The 27494-nt window shown below is 44.8% G+C and overlaps 1 protein-coding gene and 1 long non-coding RNA gene across 10 annotated transcripts in view; one reads left to right on the top strand and one right to left on the bottom strand.

Annotated features, from left to right (window-relative positions):
• Positions 1-27494, bottom strand: part of ikzf1 (IKAROS family zinc finger 1 (Ikaros)) — a 103811-nt gene that overhangs the window by 53688 nt on the left and 22629 nt on the right. The window lies entirely within an intron of this gene.
• LOC137346874 (uncharacterized) lies at positions 461-25717 on the top strand. 3 transcript variants are annotated; one of them, XR_010968812.1, is made up of 5 exons: positions 461-811; positions 9278-9363; positions 13869-13951; positions 20336-20452; positions 24923-25717. It is a non-coding gene; the product is annotated as an uncharacterized lncRNA (long non-coding RNA). The 3 variants fall into 3 exon arrangements; XR_010968810.1 differs by having other exon boundaries at positions 20252-20452; XR_010968811.1 differs by having other exon boundaries at positions 9278-9378; positions 20252-20452.

The following is a 27494-nucleotide window of genomic DNA, read 5'->3' as shown; positions in this document are numbered from 1 at the left end:
AGTTCTAGTCTCACCCATAAAAGGAAATATCCTTCCAGCATCCACGCTATCAAGTCTCTATTAGGATCTTATATGTTTCAAAAAGATCACCTCTCATTCTTCTAAACTCCAATGGGTATGGGCCCAACCTCCAGAACCTTTCCTCATAAGATAACCCCTTCATCCGAGGAACCAGTTGAGTGAACCTTCTCTGAACTGCTTCTAATTTAATTATATCCTTTCTTAAGTAAGGAGACCAAAACTTCACACAGTACTCCAGATGTGGTCTCACCAAGGCCCTGAGTGTGAAGAAGGGAGTTTGGTAAGTGAGTGAATTTTAAGGGCTAATCTCTCAAGATAAGTTTTTGTTTTGTTTACATCTAGCAAGAATTGAAATTGAAATTTCCTGTTTCAGTTATGAGGTAAGTTAGGTTTCTTGCAGTTTTAAAAAGGGTATACGAACACTCTGAGAGTAGCTGTAGCTAAATAGGTAGCTAGCTTAAACTGGTTTCTGAGGTGTAGCAGAACTCTAGCAAAGCTGACACAGCATTGTTTTAAAAGTATAAATTCAGGGGACTCTCAGTGCTGCTTGTCTGTATTGAGTGCTGCAGGAGGGCACAGAGTGTTAAGAAGGTAGATTGGTTATTGAGGGAGTTCGGTAAGGAGGGGAACTTTAAGAAGAAAATAAATCTGAGTGCACAGATTGTAAAGTGGAAATTTTGTGCGTGAGGGAGGGGCTCCTTTCTTTCTTTTCTTTGTTCTACCTTTTTTCAGCCTCCAGCAGCTGCCTTTCTCTTTGGTACAGGGGAAGAAGTTGATTGGTGAATAACTGGTAAGTTATTTTACTTCTCATAGTAATAAAAATGTTTTAAAGTTATGTTATGGCAGGTCAGCTTGGCCAAGTGGAATGCATGTTCTATGGAATGTGGGAAATCATAGACGCACCACGTGTCCTAGATGAACACATCTGCAGGAAGTGTTACCGGCTACAGAAGCTTGAGCTCTGGGTTTCGGAACTCAAGTGGCAGCTGGAGTCACTGTTGTGCATCCGCGAGGCAGAGGACTATGTGGATAGCATGTTTAGAGAGGTGGTCACACTGCAGGTTAGGAGCATGCAGGCAGAAAGAGAATGGGTGACCCCCCCCACCCCCTCCCCCACCCCAGGCAGTCTAAGAGAACCAGGCAGGCAGTGCAGGAGTCCCTTGAGTCTATCTTACTTGGTTAATTGATTTTCCATTTTGGATACTGGCGAGAGCGATGGTTCCTTGGGGGAGTGCAGCAAAGTCCGTGGCACCACGGGTGGCTCGGCTGCACAGGAAGGGTGGAAGAAGAGTGGAAGAGCAATAGTGATAGGGGATTCAATAGTCAGGGGATCAGACAGGCGTTTCTGCAGCAGTAAACGTGACTCCAGGATGGTGTGTTGCCTCCCTGATGCCAGGGTCAAGGATGTCACGAAGAGGCTGCAGGACATCCTTCTGGGGAAGGGTGAACAGCCAGAGGTCATGGTCCAGATTGGTACCAATGACATAGGGAGGAAGAGGGATGAGGTCCTGAAAGCAGATTTTAGGGAGCTAGGAAGGAAATTAAAAAGCAGGACCTCCAAAGCAGTAATCTCAGGATGACTCCCAGTGCCATGTGCTAGTGAGCATAGGAATAGGAGAATTGATCGATTGAACACGTGGCTGGAGAATTGGTGTAGGAGGGAGGGCATTGGGACCGGTTCTGGGGCAGGTGGGACCTGTACAAGATGGACGGGCTATACCTTAACAGGACCGGAACTAATATCCTCGCAGGGAGATTTGCTAGTGCTGTTGGGGAAGGCTTAAACTAGCTTGTTAGGAGCATGGGAACCTGAGGGGTAGCTCAAATTGGAAGGAAGTAAAGCTGGTAACAGGAGGTAGAAAAGTAGCAAGTGACATTAGAAGGCAGGCGAAACAAAGATGAGCATCAACTAAGCTTAGAATGCAGAATGTCAAGAAGACAAGGTTAAAGGCACTCTACCTGAATGCCCAGAGCATTCGCAACAAGATAGATGATTTAAAGGCACAAATAGAGGTAAATGGGTATGATCTGATTGCCATTAAGGAAACATGGCTACAGGGTGACCAAGACTGGGAACTGCATATTCAAGGATTTTCGACATTAAGGAAGGACAGGCAAAAAGGAAAAGGAGGTGGTGTTGTGCTGATAATAAGGGGTGGGATCAGTACATTAGTAAGGGAGGTTCTCAGATCAGAAGAACAAAATGTGGAATCTGTTCGGGTGGAGTGAAGAAACAGCAAGGGGGAGCAAACATTGGTAGGAGTTGTTTACAGGCGACCAAACAGTAGTGGTAGTGTGGGGCATGATATTAATCAGGAGATTAGAGAAGCATGTAGCAGTAGCCTGGGTAATACTGTAATCATGGGTGACATCAATCTGCACATAGACTGGGTAAACCTAATGAGCATTAATGCTGTGGAGGACGAGTTTCTGGAGTGTGTTAGGGATGGTTTTCTAGAGCAGTATGTTGAGGAACCAACTAGAGAACAGGCTATTTTAGATCCAGTATTATGTAATCAGAAAGGGCTAATTAATAATCTTGTTGTAAAAGTACCTTTAGGGATGAGTGACCATAATATGATAGAATTTTACATTATGTTTGAAAGTGAGGTAGTTTAATCTGAAGCCAAGATGTTAACTTTGAACAAAGGAAATTATGAAGGTATGAGGGGCAAATTGGCTGAGGTGGATTGGGAAAATACATTGAAAGGTATGATAGTACATAGGCAATGGATAGTCTTTAAAGAAATATTACATAGTTTACAGCAACTATACATTCCTTCAAGGCACAAAAACCCCAAAAATAAAGGCAGTCAACCGTTGGTAACAAAGTAAGTTAAGGATTGTATAAGTTTAAAAGAAAAGGCCTTTAAAGTTGCCAGAAATAGTAGTAAGCCTGAGGATTGGGAGGATTTTAGAATACAACAAAGGAGGATGAAGAAACTGATAAAGGGAGAACAGAATATGAATGTAAGCTAGCAAAAAATATAAAAACAGACTGTAAAAGCTTCAAAAGGCACTTAAAAATGAAACATTTGGCTAAGACAAATGTGAGTCCATTACAGACAGAGTCCAGAGAATTTATAATGGGGAATCGAGAAATAGCACAGAAGCTAAATGATCACTTTGTGTCTGTCTTCATTGAGGAAGATACAAGAAATCTCCCAGAATTAGAGAGTCAAGGGATTAGGGGGAATGAGGAATTGAAGGAAATTAGTATTAGCAAGAAGGTTGGAGAAATTAATGGGGCTGAAGGTTGATAAGTCCCCAAGACCTGATATTCTACATCCCAGAGTGTTGAAAGAGGTAGTAATGGAGATAGTGGATGCATTGGTGATCATCTTCCAAAATTCTATAGATTCTGGAATGGTTCCTGCAGATTGAAAGGTCATAGAGTCATAGAGTTATACAGCACAGAAACAGGCCCTTCGACCCATCGTGTCCGTGCCGGCCATCAAGCACCTAACTATTCTAATCCCATTTTCCAGCACTTGGCTCATAGCCTTGTATGCTATGGCGTTTCAAGTGCTTATTTAAATACTTCTTAAATGTTGTGAGGGTTCTTGCCTCTACCACCTCTTCAGGCAGTATGTTCCAGATTCCAACCACCCTCTGGGTGAAAAACTCTTTCCTCAAATCCCCTCTAAATCTCCTGCCCTTTACCTTAAATCTGTGCCCCCTGGTTATTGACCCCTCCGCTAAGGGAAAAAGTTTCTTCCTATCTAACCTATCAATGCCCCTCGTAATTTTGGATACCTCAATCATGTCCCCCCCTCAGCCTTCTCTGCTCTGAGGAAAACAACTCTCGCCTTTTCAGTCTCTCTTCATAGCTGAAATGCTCCAGCCCAGGCAACATCCCGGTGAATCTCCTCTGCACCCTCTCCAATGCAATCACATCCTTCCAATAGTGTGGTGCCCAGAACTGTACACAGTACTCCAGCTATGGCCTAACTAGTGTTTTATGCAGCTAACTAGCGTTTTATACAGCTAACTAGCGTTTTATACAGCTAGAAAGGTCACAAATGTTGCCGCACTATTTAAGAAGGGAGGGAGAGAGATAACAGGAAATTACAGACCTGTTAGCCTTACATCAGTCATTGGGATAATGCTAGAATTTATTCTAAAGGATATGATAAATGGACACTTGGATAATAATGATCTGATTGGGCATAGTCAATTTGAATTGTTGAATGCGAAATCATGTCTGACGCACCTGTTGGAGTTTTTTGAGGATGTTACCAACAGAATAGATAAAGGGGAGTGGGTAGACATGGTATACTTGGATTTTCAGAAGGCTTTTGATAAAGTCCCCCACGGAAGATTGGTTAGCAAAATTAAATCACATGGGATAGGAGATAATATACTGGCATGGATTAAGGATTGTTTAACAGGCAGAAAGCAGAGAGTAGGAATAAATGGGTCATTCTCGCATTGGCAGGCTGCGACTAGTGAGGTACCGCAGGGATCAGTGTTTGGGCCACAGCGGTTCACAATATATATCAATGATTTGGATGTGGGGACCAAATGTAGTATGACACAAAACTATGTGGGAATGTGTGTTCATACGGATCCTTCTACAGAGTATCACACAATGTAAGATGAGCCAAACCTATTTCTATGTTAAAGATAAATAATATATTCAAAGGTTCCTAACAGGGCATGGATTGGTGTTGAAGGGTACATCAGCTGCTTTCCTGGATCAACTATGTGGTGTGCCATGGCATTGCCCATCTTGGCCAACAGTCAGAGTGGCATAGCATGAGCACATCAAGATCCTACCAGCTGAATCGATTGCCCTCACCCTCCACAAAACCTTAATGCTCCTGCCCTTTCTGGCACCCTCCCCACACAGGATGCCTGGTGTGCCATTGCCCCTTTACAAACACAGAGTGTACACTGTTAACGGAGGGATGGTACACGGTACCTCCCTTCATGCCAGCACAGCTTTCCCTCCAGTAATCCCAGACCCCCTCCCTTTCAAAATGCAGAGTGCGACCCCTGTGTATCCCCCTCTCTCCTCCCTTTAAGAATGCAGAGTAAGACCCCTGTGTATCCCCCCTTCCTCCCAGAATGCAGAGTGTGACCCCTGTGTATCCCCCCTCCCTCCGCCCTTTAAGAATGCAGAGTTAGACCCCTGTGTATCCCCCCTCCCTTCCATAATGCAATGTTAGACCCCCTTGTATCCCCCCTCCCTCCTCCCTTCTGTAATGCAGAGTGAAGACCTGCCGGCTTTTCAGATCGTGAACGGGACGGCATGTGATGGCCGTCCGTTCAACGAAAAATCCGGCAGTGTTGGTGGAGAGGTGGCGGGCTGCATAATCAGCATAGGTAAGTAAGCATTACCATATGCTAATTGTGGTGCTGCTGCCATGCGGCGGGGGGGGCCACACCGAGGTCCCGCAGCCGCCAGTAATATGCGGCGGGCCCGTCTCGATGTTGCGAGTCGAGGCGGGCCTCTCCCTGCAGCATTTTACCGGCCCCAATGCCACAGTGAGTGGACAAAAATGTGGCAGATGGAATATAATGTGGAAAAATGTGAGGTTATCCACTTTGGTAGGAGGAACAGATGTGCAGAGTATTTCTTAAATGGTAAGAGATTAGAAAATGTAGATGTACAAAGGGACCTGGATGCCCTTGTCAATAAGTCACTGAAAGGTAACATGCAGGTGCAGCAAGCAATTAGGAAGGCTAATGGTATGTTAGCCTTTATTGCAAGAGGATTTGAGCACAGGAGTAGTGAAGTCTTGCTTCAATTGTATAGAACCTTGGTAAGACCGCACTTAGAATACTGTGTGCAGTTTTGGTCCCCTTGCCTTAGGAAGGATATTATTGCCATAGACGAAGCCCAACGAAGGTTCACCAGACTTGTTCCTGGGATGGCAGACTGTGATGTGAAGAGATATTGGGGAAACTGGGCTTGTATTGTCTAGAGTTTCGAAGAATAAGAGGTGATCTCATTGAAACCTACAAAATACTTAAAGGGATAGGGTAGATGCAGGTAAGATGTTTCCCCTGGTTGGGGAGTCCAGAACCAGAGGACACAATTTCAAAATAAGGGGAAGCCACTTTGGACAGAGATGAGGAGAAATTTCTTTACTCAGAGTGTTGTGAATCTTTGGAATTCTCTACCCCAGAGGGCTGTGGAAGCTCAGTCATTGAGTATGTTTAAAGCAGAGATTGACAGATTTCTAAATACAAATGACATAAGGGGATATGAGGATAGTGTGGGAAAAAGGCATTGAAGTGGATGATCAGCCATGATCATATTGAATGGCGGGGAAGGCTCGATGGGCTGAATGGCCTACTCCCTCTCCTATGTTCCTATGTATAGCTGTAGCAAAACTTTCCTACTTTTATATTCTATTCCCTTGCAATAAACAACATCATTCCAGTTGCCTTCATAATCACTTGCTGTACCTGCATACTAACCTTTTGTGATTCATGTACTAGGACAACCAGATCTCTCTGTACAGCAGAGTTCTGCAGTCTCTCTCCGTTTAAATAATATTCTGCTTTTCTGTTCTTCCTGCCAAAGTGGACAAGTTCACATTTCACACATTATACTCCATCTGCCAAATTTTTGCCCACTCACTTAACCTATCTAAATCCCTTTATAAACTCTTTATGTTCTCTTGACAACATACCTTTCTATATTTGTGCCATCTGCAAATATAGCAACCATATATTCAGTCCTTTCAGGCTCATTTTAACTTCCAGATCCACTTGCAGGGCCGGTGGGGTGCGCCGGGAACATGGAGGTTTCAGCAGTGCATTGGTCAGTGGCTTTCTAATCAAAGATTTTATAGCACAGCACTTGGAGAACAGTGGTAGAATCGGGCAGAGACAGCATGGATTTATGAAAGGGAAATCATGCTTGACAAATCTACTACAATTCTTCGAGGATGTAACTAGTAGCTGATGAGGGGGAGCCGGTGGATGTGGTTTATTTGGACTTTAAGAAGGCTTTCGACAAAGTCCCACATAAGAGATTAGCATGTAAAATTAAAGCGTGTGGGATTGGGGGTAGTGTATTGCGATGGACAGAAAATTGGTTGGCAGACAGGAAACAAAGAGTAGGGATAAATGCGTCTTTTTCCGAATGGCAGGCAGTGAGTAGTGGGGTACCGCAGGGATTGGTGCTAGGACCCCAGCTATTCACAATATACATTAATGATTTAGATGAGGGAATTAAATGTAATATCTCCAAATATGCAGATGACACAAAACTGGGTGGGAGGATGAGTCGTGAGGAGGATGCAGAGAGGCTTCAGGGTGATTTGGACAAGTTGAGTGAGTGGGCAAATGCATTGGAGATGCAGTATAATGTGGATAAATGTGAGGTTATCCACTTTGGTAGCAAAAACAGGAAGGTAGATTATTATCTGAACGGCTATAAACTGAGAGAGGGGAATATGCAATGAGACCTGGGTGTTCTCGTACACCAGTCGCTGAAGGTAAGCATGCAGGTCCAACAGGCAGTAAAAAAGGTAAATGGTATGTTGGCCTTCATGGTGAGCGGATTTGAGTACAGGAGCAGGGATGTCTTGCTGCAATTATACAGGGCTACCAGACCTGCTGAGTGTTTCCAGCATTTCTTGTTTTTGTTTCAGCTTTCCAGCATCTGCAGTATTTTGCTTTTAGTCCCATCTGCTTTATTAACTGCTTTGCTGACCTATCCTGCAAACCTCAGAGATTTATGCACAAACACTCCCAAATCTCTCTCTTCTTGCATCTCTTTTAAAATTGTGCAAATTAGCATGAATTGTCTTTCCTCATTCTTCCTACCAAAGTGTTTCACCTCAAACTTTTCAGCGTTAAATTTCATCTGCCATGTTTCCACACATTCCACCAGCCTGTCTATGTCCTCTTGTAGTTTATTGTTATATTCCTCACCGTTTACTACACTTGCAAGTTTCATGCTATCTGCAAATTTCGAAATACTGCTCTGTACACCCAAGTACAAGGGAAAAATTTTAAGCCCCCACTGAGGCCAGCAGCAGAAATGGGCGGGAGCTGAAAATAGCCCCGCCGACTGGCACACAGGTTTCCTGGCCACATCCCACTGCGGGTAGCCAACATGCCCAGTATTTTTTTCTTTTATTCTTTCATGGTATTTGGGCGCCGCTGGGTAGGCCATGTGTTGCCCATCCCTAATTGCCCTTGAGAAGGTGGTGATGAACTGCCTTCTTCAACAACTGCAGCCCATCTGATGTGGGTACACCCACAGTGCTGTAAGGAAGGGAGTTCTAGGATTTTGATCCAGCAACAGTGAAGGAACAGCATTATAGTTCCAAGTCATGATGGTGTGTGGCTTGGAGGGGAACATGCAGGTGCTGGTGTTCCCATGTGTCTGCTATCCTTGTCCTTCCAGGTGGTAGAGGTCGCGGATTTGGAAAATGCTGTCAAAGGAACCTGGGTAAGTTGCTGCAGTGCATCTTGTAGATGGTACACACTGCTGCCACTGTGCGTCGCTGGTGGAGGGAGTGAATGGTTAAGTTGGTGGATGGGTTGCTGATCAAGTGGGCTGCTTTGTCTTGGAATGTGTCGAGCTTCTTCAGTGTTGTTGGAGCTGCACTCATCCAGGCAAGTAGAGAGTATTCCATCACATTCCCGACATGTGCCTGATAGATGGGGACAGGCTTTGGGGAATCAGGAGGTAAGTTGTTTGCCGCAGATTTCCGAACCTTTGTTGTAACCACAGTAATTATGTGGCTGGTCCAATTCAGTTTCTGGTCAATGATAATCCCCAAGATGTTGCTAGTCGAGGATTCAGCAATGGCAACGCCGTTGAATGTCAAGGGGAGATGATCAGATTCTCTTTTGTTGGAAATAGTCATTGCCTGGCACTTGTGTGACGGGAATGTTACTTGCCACTTATTAGCCCAAGCCTGAATTGTGTCCAGGTCCTGTTGCATATGGACATGATCTGCTTCGGTATCTGAGGAGTTGCAAATGACACTGAACATTGTGCAAGCATGAGCAAACATACCCCACTTCTGATCTTATGATGGAGGGAAGGTCATTGATGAAGCAGCTGCAGATGGTTAGGCCTCGGACACTACCCTGAGGAATAGAGGCCTGCTACCCGACCCTAACCCGACAGGACCCAATAACATGTTTCAGGTTCGGGTCAGGTCAGGCCCATCTTCAGGGTACGGCTTTCGGGCTCGGGTTGGGTCGGGTTGGGCCAGACACACACAGTAAGTTCAAGAAGGGTCACTGACCCGAAACGTTAACTCTGCTTCTCTTTCCACAGATGCTGCCAGACCTGCTGAGTGAATCCGGCATTTCTTGTTTTTGTTTCAGATTTCCAGCATCCGCAGTATTTTGCTTTTACACACAGTAAGTGCTCTGCTGGTAAGTGTTGAAATTAAAAAACTGGCCTGAAACTGAGTCTGCGCAGTGAGCGAGTGACGTCACTATCACACATGCGCTGCAGCTTCTTGCAGGTTCGGTGTCAGTAAGGTAAGTAAACGGATGGTCAGGTCGGGTCGGGTCGAGTCGGGGCGGGTTCGGGTTGGGTCAGGCCCGGGGCAAAATCGGAGGGACTCTGGCTGGGTCGGGCTCGGGTCTGCTATGGTTCAGTCGGGTTCGGGTTGGGTTCTTTTTTCCCGACCAGAGCAGGCCTCTACTGAGGAACTCCTGCAACAATGTGCTGGGGCTGAGATACCTGAATGGGTGCAGTTCCAGCAACACTCAAGAAGCTCAACACCATCCAGGAAAAAGCAACCTGCTTGATTGGCACCCCATCCACCAACATTCACTTCCTCCACCACCGACGCACAGTGGCAACAGTATGTACCATCTACAAGACGCACTGCAGCAACTCACCAAGGCTCCTTAGACAGCACCTTCCAAACCAGTGACCTCTACCACCTAGGACAAGGGCAGCAGATGCATGGGAACACCACCAAGCCATATACCATCCTGACTTGGAACTATATCACCGTTCTTCACTGTCGCTGGGTCAAAATCCTGGAACTCCCTTCCTAACAGCACTGTGGGTATACCTACCCCACTTAGACTGCAATAGTTCAAGAAGTCAGCTCACGACCACCTTCTCAAGGGTAATTAGGGATGGGCAATAAATGATGGCCTAGCCACATCCCATGAACGAATAAAAAAAAATTGGCCTGCATCAACCACAGCCTTCTTCCTTTGTGCTAGGTATGACTCCAACCAGAGGAAAGTTTTCCTCTTGATTCCCATTGACTTCAATTTTGCTCGGGCTCCTTGATGCCACACTCAGTCAAATGCTGTCTTGATGTCAAGGGCAGTCACTCTCACTTTCCCTCTTGAGTTCAGTTCTTCTGTCCACGTTTGAACCAAGGCTGTAATGAAGTCAGTAGCTGAGTGGCCCTGGCAGAACCCAAACTCAGCATCAGTGAGCAGGTTATTGCTGTATAAGTGCCACTTGATAGCACTGTCGACGATGCCTTCCATCACTTTGCTGATGATCGAGAGTAGGATGATGGTGCCGTAATTAGCCGGATTGGATTTGTCCTGCTTTTTGTGTACAGGACATACCTGGACAATTTTCCACATTGTTTAGTAGATACCAGTGTTGTAGCTATACTGGAACAGTTTGGCTACGGGCGTGGCTAGTTCTGGAGCACAAGTCTTCAGCGCTATTGCCGGAATGTTGTCAGGGTCCATAGCCTTTGCAGTATCCAGTACCTTCAGCCACTTCTTGATATCACAATGGAATGAATCAATTTTGCTGAAGACTGGCATCTGTGATGCTGGGAACCTCAGGAGGAGGCTGAGATGGATCATCCACTCGGCACTTCTGGTTGAGGATGTTTAGAAATGCTTCAGCCTTGTCTTTTGCACTGATGTGCTGGGCTCCCTCATCATTGAGGATGGGGATATTTGTGGAGCCTCCTCCTCCTGTTAATTGTTTTATTGTCCACCGCCATTCACAACTAGATGTGGTAAGACTGCAGAGCTTTAATCTGATCTGTTGGTCACATAAAGTCAATTAAAAGAGGCTGACTGGAATTTTCCAGGTCGGCCTCCAGATTTCTGCAAGCAGCAGGACCAGTTTAGATGCCTGCAGGCAGCTTCCTGGTGACAGACCAGGGACTCAGTGCTCCAGGCAGGCCGAGAGGCCCTCCCTGCCTGCCTGGATGCTGCAGGAGCCTAGGCTGCAACGTACATCACCTCCACAGTGATGGCCTGGCTGCAAAACCCATTTTTAAATGTGTGCCTCTCCCTTGCTTACCTTCCATTGCAGCCTGATGTTTCTTTCAACCTGGAAGGCCTCTGATTGGCCCTCCAGCTTCGAGAACCCACCTGCCTTCCTTAATTGGATGGCGAGCCTGCCCACTAGCGATTAACTGGCCGCCCTGGGGAAAATCACAGTGAGTGACTGTTTCCTACACAGTGCGAGTTTATGATGCACATTTCAGCCTGGTGTTGGAGGGAGGGGTTCAGAAGCCCACAATGAAAATCCTGACCCAAGTCATTAATGTACATCAAAATCAGCGGGATCCTACTACTGAACCTTGGGAACCTCCATTGTATACATCCTACCAATCCGAAGAACAGCCATTCTCAACTCTCATGTTTTCTATCCATTAGCCAATTTTGTATCCATGCCGCTACTGCCCCTTTTATCCATGGACTTCAATTTTGCTAACTTGCTGAATAGGTGGTGCTTTATCAAACAGCTTTTGACAGTCCGTGTACAAAACATCAACTGCACAGACCTCATCCAGCCTCTTTGTTACCTCACCAAAAATCATGTTAGTCAAACATGATTTGCCCTTAACAAATCCATGCTGCTTTCCTGTATTAGTTCATGCTTGCCCAAGCAGTTGTTAATTTTCTGCCAAATTATTGATTTTAAAAGGTTCTAGACCACTGGTGTTAAACTAACTAGCCTGTAATTGCCAGGTTTATCCCTCTCCCCTTTTTTGAAGAAGGGTGTAATATTTGCAATCTTTCAGTCCTTTCCAGGTCCTTTGGCACATCCCTGCAACTAAGGAAGATTAGAAAATCGTGGCCAGCACCTCTGCAATTTCTACCCTTACTTCCCTCTGCAACCTGAGCTGCATCCCACCGCAACTATTTTCGTTAAAAAATTTATTTGAAAAATAGAGCAAAGTAGAGGTGCAATAGATTTGCACAGACCTGCACTGCTGCCGAAAGAACAGAAAATGAAATTTATGTTATTGCATCACACACTGTCGAAAATTGTGTATTTTCAAATATGTATCATCACCTCATTCCATGACTAGATGAAAGACACAATTCAGCATAGCGGTGCCTCATCAGACCCCTTTCCTATCCTGAGTTGTGTGAAACAGGGCTGTGTTCTCGCACCTACACTGTTTGGGATCTTCTTCTCCCTGCTGCTCTCACATGCGTTCAAGTCTTCAGAAGAAGGAAATTTCCTGCACACAAGATCAGATGGCAGGTTGTTCAACCTTGCCCATCTTAGAGCGAAGACCAAAGTACGGAAAGTCCTCATCAGGGAGCTCCTCTTTGCTGACGATGCTGCATTAACATCTCACACTGAAGAGTGTCTGCAGAGATTCATCGACAGGATTGCGGCTGCTTGCAACGAATTTGGCCTAACCATCAGCCTCAAGAAAACGAACATCATGGGACAGGACGTCAGAAATGCTCCATCCATCAATATCGGCGACCACGCTCCGGAAGTGGATCAAGAGTTCACCTACCTAGGCTCAACTATCATCAGTAACCTGTCTCTCGATGCAGAAATCAACAGAGCATAGGAAAGGTGTCCGCTGCTATGTCCAGACTGGCCAAGAGGGTGTGGGAAAATGGCGCACTGACACGGAACACAAAAGACTGCATGTTTCAAGCCTGTGTCCTCAGTACCTTGCTCGACAGCAGTGAGGCCTGGACAATGTATGTAGCCAAGAGCGACGTCTCAACTCATTCCATCTTCACTGCCTCCGGAGAATCCTTGGCATCAGGTGGCAGGACCGTAACTCCAACTCAGAAGTCCTCGAGGCGGCCAACATCCCCGGCATATACACCCTACTGAGCCAGCGGCACGTGAGATGGCTTGGCCATGTGAGCCGCATGGAGGATGGCAGGATCCCCAAGGACACATTGGACAGCGAGCTCGTCACTGGTTTCAGACCCACCGGCCGACCATGTCTCCGCTTTAAAGACGTCTGCAAAAGCGACCTGAAGTCCTGTGACACTGACCACAAGTCGTGGGAATCAGTTGCCAGTGATCGCCAGAGCTGGCAGACAGCCATAAAGGCGGGGCTAAAGAGTGGCGAGTCAAAGAGACTTAGCAGTTGGCAGGAAAAAAGACAGAAGTGCAAGGAGAGAGCCAACTGTGTAACAGCCCTGACAACCAATTTTATCTGCAGCACCTGTGGAAGAGTCTGTCACTCTAGAATTGGCCTTTATAGCCACTCCAGGCGTTGCTTCACAAACCACTGACCACCTCTAGGCGCTTACCCATTGTCTCTCGCGACAACGAGGCCAAAGAAGAAGGAGTATACAACATTGAGAAATGCATTGTTTAATCACAAATATTCAGGAATTTTGTTTTAAAACCAGAATAGAAGGAAACAGATTAATGGCCTTTTATCTGATAGCGTATATAAATATTCTACTGTTCTATATGAAAATGTTAAAAAGAGTCAAAAATATAAATATTTATATTGGCAAAATATCATAAATGTCAGTTTATTGATTGTGGAGGTGAGAAACTTGCATTACATTTTTGAAAGTACAGAAGCTATTTGATACATGTAGCACCAGCAGATTTGATTGAAATAATCGTTAAGTTTGGGAAGGGTATCACTATTTATGGTACATATTTGTAAATAATATATACAAACATCATTCATTTCCAGAGTGGTTTGCCCAATCACCTGCCATAATTTCTTCGGAGTTTCTTAGGCGATTGAGAGAACCCCTGTAGAAACTCAATCCCAAGGTATGTTTATTGTTTTGTGTTTTGAAAAATAAGATAGTCCTGTAAACCACACATTTCGCATTACAAATTTTCAGATTCTGTTCAAATTTTACCTTCTTCGATCCCAAACCCATTGTGTAGTTACATCTGTAACATTTCAAACTAATTGGGGTGGTAAGATCTATAACATCTCAAACCCATTGTACAGTCATTTCTATGCGATCATACACCCATAGATCTATATTGCCAACGATTCTTCAATTGTACAATCAATTTATTCCGACATGACACTTAACAAAAATAATATTTATATTCTGATGTGGCACAGACAATAGATGTTCTGAAATAATGGACAGGAAAAGGTTTTTCTAACTTACAAAAACCATGATCTTGATGTGCATTTTGTCTTTAGGATCACAATTATATAATGTATTTGGGTATTTTAATTTTTGTTCATAGTTTTAAATTTTTTGTGATGCCCTTTGTAATGCAGAACTTGTATGGTTGATGAGCTGATTCCATTTGCAGTGTAGTACAACAGAATTTCAGAGGCCAGTGCTGCTGACTATTTTTTTTCTTTTTTGGGATATGGGCGATGCTGGCAAAGGCAGCATTTGCTGCCCATCCCTAATTGCCCTTGAGGTGGTGGTGGTGAGCTGCCTTCTTGAACTGCTGCAGTCCATCTGGTGTGGGTACAGCCACAGTGCTGTTACGGAGAGAGTTCCAAAATTTTGACCCAGTGACAGTGAAGGAACGGCGATATATTTCCAAGTCAAGATGGTGTGTGACTTGGAGGGGAACTTGCAGATAGTGATGTTCCCATGCATCCACTGCTCTTGTCCTTTGAGGTGGAAGAGGTTGTCGGTTTGGAAGGTGCTGTTCAAGGAGACTTGGCGAGTTGCTGCAGTGCATCATGTATTGGTACACACTGCTGCCACTGTGCATTGGTGGTGGAGGGACTGAACATTTAAGGTGGTGGATGGGGTGCCAATCAAGCAGGCTGCTTTGGCCTGGATGGTGATGAGCTTCCTGAGTGTTGTTGGAGCTGCACTCATCCAGGCAAGTGGACAGTATTCCATCACACTCCTGACTTGTGCCTTGTAGATGGTGGACAGGCTTTGGGGAGTCAGGAGGTTGGTTACTCGCCGCAGAATTCCCAGTCTCTGACCTGCTCTTGTAGCCACAGTTTGTATGTGGCTGCTTCAGTTCAGTTTCTGGTCAATGGTAACCCTCAGGATGTTGATAGTGGGGGATTCAATAATGGTAATGCCATTGAATGTCAAGGGCAAAAGGCAATCGTCATTGCCTGGCACTTGGGTGGTGGGGATGTTACTTGCCACTTATCAGCCCAAGCCTGACTGTTGTCCAGCTCTTGCTGTATATGGACACAGATTGCTTCAGTATCTGAGGAGTTGCAAATGGTACTGAACATCATACTATCGTCAGCGAACATCCCCAATTCTGACCTTATGCTGGAGGGAAGGTGTAAGCTGCTGAAGATGGTTTGGCCTAGGCCACTACTATCTGGAACTCTTGCGCAATGTCCTGGGGTTGAGATGATTAGCCTCCAACAATCACAACCATCTTCCTTTGTGCTAGGAATGACTACAATCAGCGTAGAGTTTCCCCCCAGATTTCCATTGGCTTCAGTTTGCCATGATGCCACATTATGTCAAATGCTGCCTTGATTTCCAGGGCAATCACTCCCACATCACCTCCCGAGGCTGTAATGAGATCAGGAGATGAATGGCCCTGACAGAGCCCAAACTGCGCATTGGTTGATAGTCGACGATACCTTCCATTACTTTGCTGATGATCAAAAGTAGACTGATGGGGTGGAAATTAGCCAGATTGGATTTGTCCTGCTTTTTGTGGATAGGGCATACGTGGGCAATTTTCCACATTGTACTGGAACAGCTTGGCTATGGGCATGGCTAGTTCTGCAGCAGGATGTTGTCAGGACCCATAGCCTTTGCAGTATCCAGTGCCTTCAGCCGTTTCTTGATATCACGTGGTGTGAATTAGATAAGGCTGAAGACTGGCACCTGTGATGCTGGGGACCTCAGGAGGAGGCCAAGATGGATCATCCACTCGGCACTTCTGGCTAAAGATGGTTATGAATACTTCAGCCTTGTCTTTTGCACTGATGTGCTGGGCTCCCCCATCAGTGAAGATGAGTATATTTGTGGAGCCTCCTCCTCCAGTTAGTTGCTGAATTGTCCACCACCATTCATGACTGGATGTGGCAGGACCACAGAGCTTTGATTTGATTTGCTGGTTGTGGGATTACTGAGCTCTATCTATTGCATGTTGCTTCCGCTGTTTGACATACAAGTAGTCCTGTGTTGTAGCTTTACCAGGTTGACACCTTATTTTTAGATATGCCTGATGCTTCTCCTGGCATACTCTCCTGCACTCCTCATTGAACTGGGTTGATCCACTGGCTTGATGGTAATGATAGAGTCAGGGATATGACAGGCCATGAGGTTACAGATTGTGTTTGAATACAGTTCTGCTGCTGCTGATGCCCAGTTTTCAGCTGCCAGATTTGTTCTGAATCTATCCCATTTAGCATTGTGGTAGTGCCACACAACACGATGAAGGGTATCCTCAGTTTGAAGATGGGACTTTGTTTTCACAAGGATTGTGCGGTGGACATTCCTACCAATATTGCCATGGGACAGATGCATCTGCAACAGGTAGATTAGTGATGACAAGCTCTAGTAGGTTTTTCCATCTTGTTGGTTCCCTCGCCACCTGCCGCAGACCTAGTCTGGCAGATACGTCCTTCAGTACTCAGCCCGCACAGTCAGTAGTGGTGCTACTGAGCCACTCTTGGCGATAGACATTGAAGTCCCCCATCCAGAGTACATTCTGTACCTTTGCCACCCTCAGTGCTTCTTCCAAGTGGAGTTCAATATGGAGGAGCACTGATTCATCAGCTGAGGGAGGGCAGTAGGAGGTAATCAGCAGCAGGTTCCCTTGCCCATGTTTGACCTGATGCCATGAGACTTCATGAGGTCCAGAGTCAATGTTGAGGGCTCCCAGGGAAACTCCCTCTTGACTGTATACCACTGTGCCACCATCTCTGGTGGGTCTGTCCTTCCGTTGAGACAAGACATACCCAGGAACGGGGATGGCAGTGTCTGGGACATTGGATGTAAGGTATGGTCCCGTGAGTATGACTATGTCAGGCTGTTGTTTAACTAGTTTGTGAGACAGCTCTCCTAAATGTTGGCACAAGCCCTCAGATGTTAATGAGGAGGACTTTGCAGGGTCGACAAGGCTGGGTTTTCCACTGTCATTTCCAGGGCCTAGGTTGATGCTGGGTGTTCCATCCAGTTTTATTCCTTTGCAACCTTTGTGTAGTGGTTTCGTACAAATGAATGGCTTGCTAGGCCATTTCAGAGGGCAGTTAAGAGAAAACCCTATTGTGGTGTGTGTGAAGTCACATCTAGGTCAGACCAGGTAAGGAAAGCAGATTTCCTTCCCTAAAGGACATTAGGGAACCAGATGAGTTTTTATGACAATCAATGGTAGTTTCATGGTCAACATTGCTGACTAGCTTTCAATTCCAGATTTGCATTAATTAATTAATTGAATTTTTTAATTAATTGAATTTAAATTCCACCAGCTACTGTGGTGAGATTTGAACCCATGTCCCCAGAGTATTAGCCTGGGTCTCTGGATTATTGGTCTGGTTATCAGACCCAATGGTCACATCCAGCAGCTCTGTAAAATTAAATCACAATGGAGAGCAGCATGTATAAGAAACACCAGGAAAGATAAATAGAGCAATGAGAATGACAGGAACAGATCAGAATGTAGACACACACAAACACAGAACAGCCAAAGGGGGAAAAAATCTGCTAGAAAGGCAGTAGGCAACTGTAAGACAGCTGATGTAAAAGTAAGGGGATTGGAAAGACATAGGAGCTGATTTTCACCTTCTGTTTGTCCCATTTTCTGGCAACATTGGAGCAGCCCGCTTGATTCAATGATTGGGAAGGTCTTGAAATAGGTGTACAATGCACCTGCCGAAACAGGCAGGTACCTTATTTAAATTGGGGTACGATGACCACTGTAGGACACTGAGGCAATTTTCATCGGCCATTGGGCAAAGCATGTGACATGCATGCCTTGCCAGTTGGTCCCTAGCATGGAACAGTTCAACTAACGGTCCTTAAATGTGCCACTGCAGGCTACTCCAAAAGTAACCAAGATGTTTGTTCTTTTATTTTTGTGGGAGAAGGAGAAGCAGGAATGCTCCTTCTGGCTCAAACAGAGTACTCCGGCACACTGCCACCTAACCTGTACAGATCACGTACCACGCGCCCCCCCCACCCCCACCCCCGGTCCTAGGTCTGTACTGTCAATTCGGTCAGCTTCAGAGTCATCTGGTTTCCTGCTCTTCGAGGATGCTGGCTTGGAGCGCCCATTCACTGCTCGTAGCTTGCTGTTTGTATACTAATAAGGCCCGACTACCAAGACAGTTCAGGCCTCTCATTGCTGCACTTGAGCGGGCGGCATAATTGCAAAGCTGGCTTCCCCCTTGATTACCATTGGAAGTCAAAAGTGGCCCCACACTAAAACTGCAAGGTAATTGCAGCAAAATCCTTAACACTCAAAACTGTTGCCGAGGAGATTACTGAGATACAGCCTACTAGGCTAGATGGGATTGAGATTCACAAGGAGGAGGTGTTAGCAATTTTGGAAAGAGTGAAAATAGATAAGTCCCCTGGGCCAGATGGGATTTATCCTAGGATTATCTGGGAAGCCAGGGAGGAGATTGCAGAGCCGTTGTTGTTGATCTTTATGTCGTCATTGTCGACAGGAGTTGTGCCGGAGGACTGGAGGATAGCAAATGTTGTCCCCTTGTTCAAGAAGGGGAGTAGAGACAGCCCTGGTAATTATAGACCTGTGAGCCTTACTTCGGTTGTGGGTAAAATGTTGGGAAGGGTTATAAGAGATAGGATTTATAATCATCTTGAAAAGAATAAGTTCATTTGCGATAGTCAGCACGGTTTTGTGAAAGGTAGGTCGTGCCTCACAAACCTTATTGAGTTTTTCGAGAAGGTGACCAAACAGGTGGATGAGGGTAAAGCCGTGGATGTGGTGTATATGGATTTCAGTAAGGCGTTTGATAAGGTTCCCCACGGTAGGCTATTGCAGAAAATACGGAAGTATAGGGTTGAAGGTGATTTAGAGCTTTGGATCAGAAATTGGCTAGCTGAAAGAAGACAGAGGGTGGTGGTTGATGGCAAATGTTCATTCTGGAGTTTAGTTACTAGTGGTGTACCGCAAGGATCTGTTTTGGGGCCACTGCTGTTTGTCATTTTTATAAATGACCTGGATGAGGGTGTAGAAGGGTGGGTTAGTAAATTTGCGGATGACACGAAGGTCGGTGGAGTTGTGGGTAGTGCCGAAGGATGTTGTAGGTTACATAGATAGGCTGCAGAGCTGGGCTGAGAGATGGCAAATGGACATAGATAGGCTGCAGAGCTGGGCTGAGAGATGGCAAATGGAGTTTAATGCGGAGAAGTGTGAGGTGATTCACTTTGGAAGGAGTAACAGCAATGCAGAGTACTGGGCTAATGGGAAGATTCTTGGTAGTGTAGATGAGCAGAGAGATCTTGGTGTCCAGGTACATAAATCCCTGAAAGTTGCTACCCAGGTTAATAGGGCTGTTAAGAAGGCATATGGTGTGTTAGCTTTTATTAGTAGGGGGATCGAGTTTCGGAGCCACAAGGTCATGATGCAGCTGTACAAAACTCTGGTGAGGCCGCACCTTGAGTATTGCGTGCAGTTCTGGTCACCGCATTATAGGAAGGATGTGGAAGCTTTGGAAAGGGTGCAGAGGAGATTTACTAGGATGTTGCCTGGTATGGAAGGAAGGTCTTACGAGGAAAGGCTGAGGGACTTGGGGTTGTTTTCGTTAGAGAGAAGGAGGAGGAGAGGTGACTTAATAGAGACATACAAGATAATCAGAGGGTTAGATAGGGTGGATAGTGAGAGTCTTTTTCCTCGGATGATAATGGCAAACACGAGGGGACATAGCTTTAAGTTGAGGGGTGAAAGATATAGGACAGATGTCAGAGGTAGTTTCTTTACGCAGAGAGTAGTAGGGGCGTGGAACGCCCTGCCTGCAACAGTAGTAGACTCGCCAACTTTAAGGGCATTTAAGTGGTCATTGGATAGACATATGGATGAAAATGGAATAGTGTAGGTCAGATGGTCGGCGCAACATCGAGGGCCGAAGGGCCTGTACTGCGCTGTAATGTTCTAATGTTCTAATGTTCTAACTACATATTTGTTTTGTAGACAAAATGATCTCAGCACTGTCAGAGACACTATTATGTCCTGTTGGGAGGATGGTTTTCTCACTGACATATTTGTCATCTGAAGTCTTTCCAGTGGCAGGATGGTATCTCAAGACATCTCTACAGTCATGAAACAGTTTCACCTTTGCCAGCCTGTAGACACTCTCTCAGAAAGGATGTGGGCCAGTGGCATGGGAATGTTGTAAGTGTGAATCTACACCGACTTTAAAAAAGGTGATAAGACGGACCTGGGTAGTTATAGGTCAATTATTCTGACATCAGTAATAGGAAAGATGCTTGAGGGAATCATTATGGATGCAGTATATATTTAATTTGATAGATTAGGGGCAACCAACAAGGCTTCAAAGAAAGGTCATGTTTACAAATTTGATTACAGGTTTTGAAGATGTCATTAAGTTGGTGGATTAAGGAAGATCAGTAGACATTGATAACTTAGACTTCCAAAAATCTTTTTACAAGGTACTGCACAAGAGGCTTTGCTAAAAGACCAAAGCTTCTGGTATTAGCGATAATATATGAGCTTGATTGAGGACTGGCTAGAAGAAAGTAATTGTAGATAGATTTGGATTTGTTTGGAGACCAGTTACCAGTAGTATGATCTGAAAATGTGAGGATCATACTGAGACTTGTACCAGTGTTAGGTTTGTACATGATGCTAGACTGCTTCGGGCAGATCTTAATACGTTGGGGAATTGGGCTAATGCATGTAGGCACGGCAAATGCTCAACATACATCCTTCAGGGAAAAACATTAAAGAAGGTGGGAGAGAAAGAGACTGTAATGGTTCTTGAGCAATGCCATGAAGCAATAGCTGGAGTGAATAGATTGTTGGGGTGCATTCCTAGGACAACTAATTATAAGACAAAGCATGCTATTTTGTCTTTGTACAAGGCCTTGGTTAGGCCTCACTTGGAATTGTGTGCCCAGCTTTGGTCTCCTCAAATAGTGGGTGATATTGAGGCTTTGGAAAATGTGCAGAGGAGGGCCAGTAGACTAATTTCCACTTTAAAGTATATTAGTTATCAAGATAGGGTAAAAGAGTTGGGACTCTACACTATAGAGAAGTGTAGACTTAAGTATGATCTGATTGAGGTTTATAAGATGATGTAGGGAAATAGATTAATTTTCACTTGACAGTTTGTTCCAATTAAATAGCTAATGGAGGACCAGGGGTCACAATTTTATGTTGTATATGACCAGATGTAGGCTAGATGTCAGGAGGTGGTTCTTTTTCTAGAAATAGCAGGCCTCTGAAACAGGCATGCGATGGATGATGATTCACTGAATTCCTCCAAGTGAGAGCTGGATCTGTTTATGGCTGGGACTGAGATCACCTTTTACAATTGCAAAGAATCGTCAGGATCAGAGTGATTTTCTGGATTAGTTTTAATTGTCTAAGGAGGTCGGAGAGGAATTTCTCAGTCTTTGCCCCTTCCAAATTTGCTTGGATTTTATTTGATTTTTCGCCTCTCCCAGGAGATCCCATAATTTTTGGGTGGGTTAGAGTGTGTATATGTGATACACATGGTATTACAATTGTGCAGACAGGCTGGATGGACCAGAGGGCCTTTTCCCATCTGTTATAATTCATATGCATTACGTGTGAGGTTCATGCACGCACTGTTAATTTATAGAGCCAACTACAATCTCCTGCATGTGGAGTTGTTCATTGTTGCTCAATGTGACGGCTGAAGTTTCCCAGCTCTTTGGAGATAGGCTGGAAGGCTGGAGGGCTGGCAATATGGCGGGGGAAGGTGTCAGGAGGGGAGCTTGATGTCTTCACACTGCCATAGCATATTGCCAGCAGCAGGAATCTTAGCAGCATGATGCTCAATTAAGGGCCACTTACCGCCCCCGTGGACACTTTTCCAGGTTAGGAGGGCCTGCTGCAGTGGGTTTTTAGGGGAACCCTCCTTGATGCAGGCTCCATTGGTCTGTGGAAGGGCCCTCCAGCAGCAATGGCTGCCTTCATGCCCAACTTGCCACTGCTGAAATAACCGCACCCCCACTCCCTGCCCATCAATTGGAAAGCGGACCCGAACGCCACCTGTTAATTGGCTGCCACCAGAATGGGATCAGCTCCCACTTTCAGCCCCGGTGGCAGGACTTCTTTGGGGCTGGCAGAATTCAGCCCTGAATCAGTATAAACTGAAGTTGTGTGGTCATATAAATGGGGCAAAAGACTCATAAGTGATGAAGTACTAAGTTAGAAGTCAATCATCAAAGGTAATGTTAATTGCAAAATAGTATTTTGAGACTTGTAATAAAGAATGCATTTAGTTTGCAACATACATAGGAAAGTTCTAGCAATAAATGTACCATACCTCAAAAGCCATCTGTAAGTATGTAGCAACAGGGGTTGTGAACCCTTAATTGATATGCAAACAGGTTTCCTGTTCACTTAGAGCCAGTGGAGGTGGGAATGGAGGTGGGTCAGATGATGTGTGGGACTCATTTAGACAGCCAAAGGCAGCCATCACTGAGGCTGCTGGAGATTATGCACTTTGTGCCAAAGCCTGTTAATTTTTTCCCGATTATTGTTTCTAAAACCTTACCTACCACTGATGATAAACTGACTGGCTTGTAGTTGTTAGGTCTGTCCTTCTTAACATGGCCCTCCAGAGAGGTATGGACCTTGAGGATGATGAAGCCTTGGAAGAAGACAGCTCATCACTTCACCAGAAGGAAGCAAAATGTCACAGGAGAGCTGGAGGCCTGGCACCTGAGGCAGGGCAGACCATTGTTTCATCAATGCTGACCTGGATCTAATGCTGCCATGAGAGAGAGGAGGGAGGTCCTCATCCCAGAGGATGGCAGGAGGGGGCCAATTTGTCATGCAGCAGGGGTACCACTCTATTCAGTGTCACCTCCCTCCTTCTCTCTTATTTCCTGTATCTCTCCTGATGAGCTTGTACAATCTATTGAAGATTAAAGTCCCCCACAATTATTACACTGCCTTTGTTACAAGCTCCAATTATTTCTTGTTTAATGCTCTGTCTAACAGTATAACTACAGTTGGGTGGCCTATAAACCACTCTTACAGATTTTTTCGGACCATTGTTCAGGAATTCCTCCTTCTCTTTTCCCTTTACACTGTTACTACTGTAGTCTATATAGGAATAATTTAAGTCCCCCATTATCACTACTCTTTGGTTCTTGCATCTTTCTCTAATCTGCCTGAAAATCTCCTCTCTCTGCTTCCTACTATTTGGTGGCCAATACTCTATATCCTATAGCTTAATAACTCCTTCATTGTTCCTTAATTCAAACCATGTAGATTCTGTCTTTGACCCCTCAACATCATTCCTTTCTGGAGTTATAATAGTTTCTTTAATCAATACTGCCACCACCTCCCCCTTTTTTTCCCTTCTCTATCTTTTCTGAATACATTGTTGCCAGCAATATAATGTTCCCAATCCTTCCCTTTGAGCCTGGACTGTTATCGTCACTACATCACTATATCATAGACTTAATAATCCTTAAGCATCCTTCAGTTTAAGTGGTTTCCTGGAAATCTAAAGTAACTACAATTGATGTAACAAAATCCTCATTAGCCATGCATGCCACAAACACTTGATGAACAATACTGAAGAGGTAGTTGGAAAGAGTGAGATAGGATTGAAGTAGAGTCTTTTGATGTGGAGCTAACACTAATAAAGGCACGAAGGGCTGAATGGCTACTTTCTGTACTGAACATTCTGTAATATTGAGTTCTTTCTTTTTTTTCTTTTGGGCCTCCTTATCTCGAGAGACAATGGATACGCGCCTGGAGGTGGTCAGTGGTTTGTGAAGCAGCGCCTGGAGTGGCTATAAAGGCCAATTCTGGAGTGACAGGCTCTTCCACAGGTGCTGCAGAGAAATTTGTTTGTTGGGGCTGTTGCACAGTTGGCTCTCCCCTTGCGCCTCTGTCTTTTTTCCTGCCAACTACTAAGTCTCTTCGACTCGCCACAAGTAACTACAATTGATGTAACAAAATCCTCATTAGCCATGCATGCCACAAACACTTGATGAACAATACTGAAGAGGTAGTTGGAAAGAGTGAGATAGGATTGAAGTAGAGTCTTTTGATGTGGAGCTAACACTAATAAAGGCACGAAGGGCTGAATGGCTACTTTCTGTACTGAACATTCTGTAATATTGAGTACAGGTGAATAAAGATCTTTTACTCATTTTCTACTACAATGTGTTTTTAAAATGCTGAAACTGTTTTAAAAGATCTATCCAGTGCAAATGTTGACACTGTGGAAAGGCTTGTTACCTTTCCTGCCTGACCATTAAGCATCATCTGGACTGGGTGAAGCACAGAAAGTCTGGTGGGGAAGACCACATGCCCCATGCAGAACACATCAGATTTTTTTTTTGTTAATTTCAATAGGAGGAAAAATAGATGGATTCTGTTGCTAGCTGTGATTCTCCTCATCAGATTTTCCTTTCTGTGTTCCACCCAAGCGATGCTTACTGCCAAGGTGGTAAAACCAAAAGCAACCCTGTTTTACAATATTAAAATGTTAAAATAAAATGCTTTTAAAGTTTAGAATAAAGTTAATTTCAATTAACACACTCAAACATTTTTCTTGGGAATTTTTAAATCTTATCAAATGCTCTTCTATTTGTAACAAAATCATGCATTTAACAACTTTTTTTTTTACAGAGACAATAGTGTGGTGAAAACGACACCGGCCAAAAAAAAGACATTTTAATTGCGTCATATGGAACATTATTTTTGACTTGTTACTGGACTTAAAATGAGTTGTTTAAAAAGACCACAACAGTGGCTGAAAACATGTCTGCACATTAGCAGTCAAAAAGACAGTTGCAGGAAGAAGACAATGGGAGTGCTCCCTGATTCAATTAGCCAGATGGATTTTGATCAAGAGACATTGAACTTGTAAGAACCAGCATTTCACCACCACCACCCCACCCCCACCCCCCCAACTGAGAGTGTCCTGTAAGCTTGGGGGAAACCCATAAACCTCGCAGGAGAGACTGTTCCAAATAAGGAGCTAGTCAAGTCACCTACCTGCTGGGCAACCTGGGGTTGTTTGAATTGTGCCACACAGAAAGGAACAGACTGCTTTTTGAAAACCAAAGAGAAGGAAGGTCTCTCTCTGTCTCTTTCTCTCTCTCTCAAGCAAAGTTCCAGGTACCCACGGAGGTAATTCAAGCCTCAAGACAGAAGACCAGTGAAACAAGTTTGAAAGTGTGCACTGGGCCCCAACAAAAACAGCAAGACTTAACTTCAATCAAAGACTTTACATCAAACTCAAAACCAGTAACTGAACTCCAGCTATTACTTCAAACCTTTCCCCTTCTTTCTCCTCCTCTGTCTCTATTTGCGTGTGTATTTATCGCGTATGCATGCTAGCGAGGTCGCGATGTGTATTTTTAGTAGTTTTAACTGAATTAGAGTTTTAAGGTTAATAAACTTACACCTTTCTTGTTTAAATCTGAGAAAATCTGTCTGGATGATTTCTTTGCAATCACAATTAGTGAGCAGTGAGCAAGGATTCACTGAGGGGAAGCTAAAAACATGGTGTTTTAAAAATTAAACTCTGTTACGGCCAAACCTGGAAGAGGCTGAAGGGGAGCCCTAGACCCCTGCCTCACCTGGTCATAACAGAAATTTGGGGGCTCTTCCGGGATTGGATCCACAGGCAAATGAGAAATTGAAAGCGGGAAGTCAAATTGATACCAATCAAAAAGAAAAAAGATTTCGAGACAGGTTTTTTTGTGGTTGTGTGTGCTAGAATACTAACATATCTACGACTGAAGCCAGTAACTCCCCAAGCCATGGTGAAGTAACTTGGGATAAGTTAAAAGTACTCTCTATAGAGGAGTTGAGAAATATGGCTGAGCGTGTGCGATCACTATCCGTGCCAACGCTAGGAAGTCCAAACTCCTAAGACTAGTGGCCAATCACAGGGTTAGAAATAGATTCCGACAGGGTATTGCTAGCAAAGATACAATTGGAACAGAGGAAACTTGAATTAGAAGACAGGGAAAGAGAGAAAGGAGGAGACAGGAGAAAGAAAAAGAGAGCAGAGAGAGAAAGAAACTTCCAGAAGGAACGTGCGGAAAGAGGGCTGAGGCGGCTTGAAATAACTGGGGGGTAACAGTGAAAGCATGGCCAATATGGAAAATAGTAATTCAGGGCTGTGTACTGACTTGTTAAAATTTTCGCAACTGATTCCAAAATTCAATAAGGGAGTTGTGGAAGCAATTTTTGTATCTTTTGAGAAACTTGCAAGGCAGTTAAAGTGGCTGGCTGAGAGCTGGACTCTTCTGCTGCAAAGTAAGCTAACAGGAAAAGCCCATGAGGTTTATTCCCTGTTGCCAAATGAGAATTCATCAAATTATGAACTGACAAAAATGCTATCCTCGGGGCATATGAGCTAGTACCAGAAGCGTACCGCCAGAAGTTTCGAACCCTCAAGAAGCAAGCTGGTCAAACTTACTTGGAGTTTGAGAGAAGTAAGCAGCTGGCTTTTGACCAGTGGTTGAGGGCTCTTGAAGTGCATCCCAGCTATGAAAATCTCAGAGAGGTAATTTTGCTAGAGGAATTTAAAAACCCTCTCCCCCTCGCCATAAATACTCATGTGGAAGAACAAAAGGTTCCTAGAGTTCGGCAAGCCGCAGTTCTGGCTCTAATATACAAGTTAGTTCCCCAGGGGAAAACCTTTCCTGGTCACCCCCACAAATCAGAAAAGGACAAAGGGTGGGAAGGTGATAGGAGCCCAAGCAGTTCTGGGAGAGAGAGAAAAGCAGGAGACACAGGGGGCCCTCCTCCAGCCAAAATGGAAGGTGCTGTAAGTATGAGTGAGACCTGGAGACCTTTGTGCTTTCATTGTAACAAGGCAGATCATCTAAGAGCTGACTGCTGGAAACTACAGGGAAAGTCTTAAGGATTAATCAGGGTGTACCCACTCAGTGCAGGAGAAAGGACCCTGATGGAAAGCACAGCTGTGGCTTTAACTGCAGCAGTAGTAAGGCCCAGAAAACATACTGCTGTGGGTGCAGGAAAATGTTATGAGGATTCCTGAAGGTTATCAGGATTTTGTGTCTGAAGGGACAGTAACCCCATACCCCTCGAGCGGGGCAGGCAAGCCCATAGTAATCCTCAGAGACATGGGCCACTCGATCCCTTTTACTGGGAAAAGGCCTGACCTTTCCTCCAGAGAGTGCAGTAAATACCAGAATGGTAGTAAATGGTGTTGGAGGGCAGT

The sequence above is a fragment of the Heterodontus francisci genome, chromosome 2 (assembly GCF_036365525.1).
Source record: "Heterodontus francisci isolate sHetFra1 chromosome 2, sHetFra1.hap1, whole genome shotgun sequence".
NCBI classification, from domain to species: domain Eukaryota; kingdom Metazoa; phylum Chordata; class Chondrichthyes; order Heterodontiformes; family Heterodontidae; genus Heterodontus; species Heterodontus francisci.
The sequence above is the reverse complement of the archived record's forward strand: the minus strand, read 5'-3'. Positions and strand labels throughout refer to the sequence as shown.